Source organism: Hylobates moloch, unplaced genomic scaffold, assembly GCF_009828535.3.
Source record: "Hylobates moloch isolate HMO894 unplaced genomic scaffold, HMol_V3 SCAFFOLD_4, whole genome shotgun sequence".
NCBI lineage: Eukaryota > Metazoa > Chordata > Mammalia > Primates > Hylobatidae > Hylobates > Hylobates moloch.
Window position 1 is genome coordinate 137,059,858 of NW_026652279.1, and position 6,449 is coordinate 137,066,306.

A 6,449-nucleotide genomic window follows, 5' to 3' on the forward strand; every position below is an offset into this window, starting at 1 on the left:
AAAGGAAGGAAATTGAGGGTTGGTTGCTTTCATTTTAGATTCAACTAACATTTATTGAACATCTAGATGCCGTGCCATGAACTCTCATTATTAACCTGTAAAGTGAGTATTTATATTTTAAGATGACTAAAGTGAGGCTCACAGACGTTAAAAGTCTTGTTCATAACAGAACTGAAATGAGTTACAGACTTTTTTTTAACCCAAAGTTGTAGATTTTTATATCCACTGTATATTGCAATGTGAAAATGGTAACATCTTGCATTTATATAAAGCTCTGTTATGTATAAAACATCCTTTCCTTTTGAAAATCTTGCCATTTGGAACTCAGATATAGTTCTTTTTTTTTCCTTTTTTTTTTTAAGCTAATTATTGGTTCTCAAACTAAATCTAGTCTGTGAAAATCAGTCAAAAACCAAAGACCACTTAAGAGACGTACCCGGGATTCAAACCAGTTAATCTGGCTGCAAACCATTCCCAGCCCACCACACCCCAGGGTGAGAGCCTTTACCCCTTGTATCCAACCTCAGCCACTTTCCTGGTAAAGTGTGTGCTTGGTTACCCCTAAATCAGGATTTAAAAAATATGCATCAACTTGGTTTCTTTTGCTCCACGGGAGCCCAGCCCTCTCTGATCATAAGCACCGCAAGCTTCCCTTTATTTTTCAACAACCATTTCATTTATGCCTGGCTCCAGGTGGCAGGAGGGCTGGCTGTTTAAACTCTTTCATTACAAAAGGAAAAAGAGCCTTATTGCATAAGAGAGGTGATGGGAGGGAGATCAGTACTTTGTATCCATTAAACATCCAGCCTAAACTTACCTCGGATCTCTGAAGCCCTGCTGTGGTTAGAAAATAACATGAAGAGGAGTGCTAAGACCTGGATTCCAGTACCGCCTTTTAAAACACCGTTATCTTGGGGAAGTCACTTTACCTCTTCAGTCCTTGGGTTTCTGGTCAATAAAATGCGACGTTCAGACGCATGCCTGAAGTGGGATTGTCTTACCACCAGGGGGCAGGCAAATACAACTCCTGGGTGTTTCTGTAGCTCACACAAGGGTAAATAACGGAAAGTTTTAATACAAACTTAAAAATTAAAAAAAAAAAATAAGTAAAATAAAACCTGGGGTTTCTGATAGGGCGTTTGAGTACTCTCAACTCTAGCCCTTCTTGTTGTTTGGGTTCAATTACATGCATTGCATGCCACAATAATGGCTAGCATTTATTGTTTACTGTGTGGAAGACGCTGTATGGAACATGTTACCTTTAATCCCCAGGAAAGCTGTGCAAGGTGGGCATTATCCACGTTTTACCCAGAAGGATCCTGAAGCTCACAGAGGTTATGTAGCCTGCCTAAGGTTACCCAGCTAGCAACTGGCAAAGCTAGGAGGTAATGCAGATTTGATTGCTTCTAAGCCAGACTCTGCTTTTATTTTTGCTGGTTCCCATAGTTCCTCTCTCTCACAGCCCCCTGGATGTGTGCATATGGTCCACTACCTCACTACAGTCATGAAGGATAATGCCATGGAAACATTTTTCTCTGTGTTTGAATGATTCCGATTTCATGAAATGATAGAAATTATAATTATGTTAAATATTGTCAGAACATTATTTCTGGAATAGTATTTGATTAACTTGGACTGTCTCCATTCATCCCATAGAGCTCTGGGGCCCATATTCCACACTCCTTTGTTCTTCCTGGAGGCTGTTCTCCACCAGTGCCTCTCCTATTCTCTCTCTCTGCAGCTTACAGCTACAAATGACCATAGGAATCAACACAAACTCTCTCAACCGGCCTCTACTGTTTGCCATTTGCCCCTCCCCATCTCACCTTAGCTAAGGTTTTGCATTGACCTGCTATTTCCAATCACATCAATCAATGTATGTTTCTTAACAGTAGCCACCATTTGAACTATTCTCTCATACTTGCCACATTCAGTTACTTAGCATTTTTAACATCAAATTCAAAATGTATCCTTCAAAATACTTTCATTGAATATCACTACCAAACTCTGAACATGACTTTGCTTGACTTTTATTTTCTATTTTATTAATTTAATCACCTTGTATTTTGCCTCTCAGAGCTCTTGTTTCATGTGTTTACAGTGTATTCCTAACTAGATGCAACTTTCTTGAAATCACTGGTATTTGATTTCTCCAAGTATTTAGTTAAGTATTAATAATAAAATACTGAGCTGGATTCCATTTCTAATCCTAATTAATGAGGCAGGAAGCCGATCAGGTGCATCAATTCATAGCTCAGTCAATCATCAAATATTAAGTGCTTCCTGGCGGATATTGTGGGAACCTATAATGTTCCAAATTCTATGCTTTGTGCTTTAATACATGGTCTCATGTAATAATACATAATTCTCCCAAAAACTCAGTGGAGAAAACACCGTTATTATCATTCCCAATTGACAAATGAGATAGCTAATGGCCAACAGTCTTATTCAAAGTCACGGTGCTGATCAAGGTGGGATTTAAATCCAGGCAGTGTGACTCCAACTAAAGCTATGCCTTTAATCACTCCTGTATCCCACATTATATCCAGACTTTGGCACTGTTTTGCCTTGAGGTTGCAGAAATGGGGGCTGGGAGAAAGTACAGGAGTAATAATGAGGAAAGTCATGAGAGTGGAACTGGGTGGCTGGGTGGAAGTCTTCTTGTTCCACAGTGTGACTCTCCCTGTAACCACAAACATCTTGAAGAAGTAAATTCTACTAAATTTCATGAAATGCTTCAGAGTCAAGTCCTTACAGAAACTCTGGGAAAATGCAAAGTAGCTCAAGAAGGTGCAAAAGTCTTAGTGAAAATTCTGATTTTATTTAGATTTCTTAAAGAACTGGGTGCCTCAGCTACTGTGAACAAAAGTTACTAGTTTGGTCACCAGTCTCTAAAACTAAACCAAACCAAAACAGACAACAAACAACAGAAAACATGTATCACTTTGAACTAAAATGACTCAATGAGAGAACATGTTGATGTCAAACAAAAGTAAGTTCCTAGCTGAGGATCACTAGGCTTCTGTGGTCTTCCCAAGTCCACTGCTACATGGTCACTGTGAGAACTGCTTTGTGGCCTTGGGAGTGCACAAAGGCTGGTACTCTTCTTTATCCTGTCCCTTGTTTCTTTGCATCTGTTATAGTTGCTGCAGAATAGCAAGTCTATCCCTCACAATGGCCACAAATCAGGACAAATGATCATTACAAACAACCCATGTAGACAGTAAGTGCCAATTAATTATTACATTTGATTAGTCCAAACGTGTGCTGTGCTATTTCTCTGACTGCTGGCAAACAAAGAAGAGGTGGGCTGTGGGCTAGACTTTAGGTGGCATGGAAAACTAGAGTTGGCCGCTGACATTGGCAAATCTGGTAGGTTTTCAGAAAAATATGAGAGGGTGATTAGAGCATATGGGACATTCCAAAAACAGAAGGTCAAGTAAGTGGTACCCAAACCTCTCTGATTATTGGAATTACCTCATGGGTTAAATAAATACAGATCCTAGGCTCTGTCTATGACCTATTGAAACTTTAGTCATGGGAGATGAGAAGTTGCATTAAAAAGTAAAAATTCCCCATGTGATTTTGATAATCATTTTGAGAAACAATTTATTTGAGGACACATTTCATAATCGGTCTTTACTTATTATTTTTGAAACTTTCGCTGTTCATTTCTTGGTGGAGATCCAGGACTGTTTTCTTGGTTACAAAGGTCAATTAGTTAAGCAAAGGAATAAGTGGATCAAGCATTCAGAAGGATTGTACCGTGTGTGTGTGTGTGTGTGTGTGTGTGTATGTGTGTGTATAAAACGTATTTAAAATATGACTTAAAGTCTATAATTAAGCCCAGTGAAAATGTAGTATCTTAGGGTTTGGTTTTATGATACATTTCATGTGTGAAATGATAATGATTATGATATAATAAAAATGATCATACTCAGAACCCATCTCAACAGTGTCAATTATGCATAATTGCCAAGTGCATGGCTATTGTAGGTCACTTCAGTTTCTTTCTTTCCTTCTAGGTTAAGATAATTGCAATTTATTGTCTTCTAAATGTAGTATGTTGTACTTTTCAAATATTGAAAAAGACCAGTACAATTCGCATAATGACGATTGCCATTTCCCCAGGTTTTCCATCGTAGGGCAGTGATTTTTGAGTCCATAGATGGGCCAGTAGGAAGTCTATACTGAAATCAGTGTTGTGCCTGTAAGTTTGCTTGGGGATCATCTCAATAAACTCTGGGACATACGCTTCTTTCTTCAGAAAAATCAGTCATATTCTTCTGGCATGGAGCCAGTTGTAAGATAAAGGACTATGTCACTGATTATAGCACTATTTCTGAACTAAGTAATATAGAATGTTCTTAATTGCCAGAAAGTGATAAAAAATAAGCATAATGACTAGATATCCATGTGTGCATCAGAGGCTCTGATACAGAGGAACCAATGTTGGAGATTCTGTGATTGCTTTAAAAATAAACTCAAAATAAATTGAAAAAACATAAAAGCTGCAATTCCCAATTAGGTGTCTTTAAAGTAAGTATTGGAATGGAAAGGAGATTTTAATTAAAAAAATAAAAATCCCTAATAAAAACTATATATTTACTATAAAAAGCCTAAGTAAGAAATTATTTAATAGGCATTTCTTGGGAAACAAAACTTTAAAAAATTAGACACAAAAAGGTATAAATGGAAATAATAAAATTTTGAAAGAATAAAAGTGTTGAAAACTGTGCTTCAAGATGTTCATTACCCAAAACTTCATTTATTTTCCAGTAACCCCTACATAATAGTATCTGTGCTTGGTTATCATGTAATGATTGTGGCAATGCATAATAGCACTTCAAATAATTGCTATTTCATAAATCAGAGCAGTGCATATGAATCGTATAAATTTTAAAACAGTAGCAGCTATATGTGCAAGATATTTATGCAGTCTACAGACATTGTTTGAGTATATATGCTCTGAAAATATGGATTCTTCTATCCCTTCTTGTATTAATTCTCCAAATCTCCAGGGGACTCATGGCCACATATTTGGGATCATTATAGTATAAAAACAAGAATAATGAATGATTTGTTAACCTCTCCCAGAGATATGTCATCAAAGGCCTCTAGGCTGAAATGTATTCTCTCCTGCTGAGGTCTGCACTGAGCACCACTTACATCTGATGGAGCCCATCTTGCTGACCTGGATCCCTGGCCACATGTGTCTGAACAGTATGATGTGGAAGAGAGCCAGAGAAGGGGAGCCAGTTGCTAGTGCTGAATGAGGATTTGGGGCTAATCATTTTGTCTCCCTTTTTATTTGCAAAATTAAGACTCCAATGCTCTTGTTATTATCCTATTATAGGATACTGAGAGGAATAAAGTCAATAGGAAGGGGCAATCAGAAAGCTTTGGCTGAAAAGAATTATTTAAACCACTGGAGAAAACTTGTCCAATTATGAAGAAAGAAGAGGAACCGATGTAAACTTGTGGGTTTTTCTGTTTATGTAAATCAATGACAAGGGGTCTGGAGCGTGCCATTTTCTTGCACGTATGTTATTCTTTCACAAGCAGATATAAATAGAGGACCCAGCCTGCAGGAGAAAGTTTGGAATAGCGGGTCTGAAATAACTCTGCTTGTTGTTTACCCTCTCCTGTGGCTAGCCTGACCTGTAAATCATGCTTTAGATTCCGGCCGAACCTCCCCCAGTGCCATGCAATACCCAGTACTCAGTGGTGTGTAAAAATTCTTTGGAAGTTGCTTAGATGAATATATAATAACTTTTCATACATTCAAAATACCGTTTATTTAACTCACAAGAGAGGAACTCTAATCATGGCAATATTAAGTACTATAATGAACCACAGGGTAGCAGATGGGCCCTGGGGTAAACAGTTTCTGTACTATTGATTTACTTATTTGATTTCCTTCTGAAACGTTCATGACCTGAACCATTGCTGTAGAATACAAATGCAGGTTTTCAATTCAAGTCAGGCATTAAAATTATTTCTTTAAAAAGAATCTGAGTGTTCTCTGGCAAGCCAAAGGAAGACTAGTTAGTGTCTTGGGCCCTGGAAATCAGTGTTTTGCAGTTTGATCAGGTTTGCGAGAATGATTTCTCTATAGAGAGTGCCACAACTTCTATCAAGACACCATCCATATTATTTCATTTCTAGAAACTTCCATTTAGAGCTCACTATCTTCATGACATTCTGTTGTATATATGTTCATGATCTGAAGATATCAAGATATGATTCTTATCCTCAAAACAATACACAATATTTACAATAGCCATATGATTACAGAAGATAACCAAATGTATAAGATGCGAGCTTAAATGCCTAGGGGCCCAGGCAGAGAGTGTCAATGTGTGGAGCTGCCTGCTATATGACAATAGGGAGTGGTGGGGACTGTGCCCTACTGGGACATTCATTACCCTCTTAAGTTCAAATTCGTA

The 6,449-nt window shown here is 37.8% G+C and overlaps 1 long non-coding RNA gene across 1 annotated transcript; it reads left to right on the forward strand.

Moving 5' to 3' along the window:
• Positions 1 to 1,305: 1,305 nt before the first annotated feature.
• Positions 1,306 to 5,438, forward strand: LOC116467355 (uncharacterized). Its single transcript, XR_004247772.1, has 4 exons — positions 1,306 to 1,385; positions 3,144 to 3,223; positions 4,132 to 4,210; positions 5,357 to 5,438. It is a non-coding gene; the product is annotated as an uncharacterized LOC116467355 (long non-coding RNA).
• Positions 5,439 to 6,449: the final 1,011 nt, after the last annotated feature.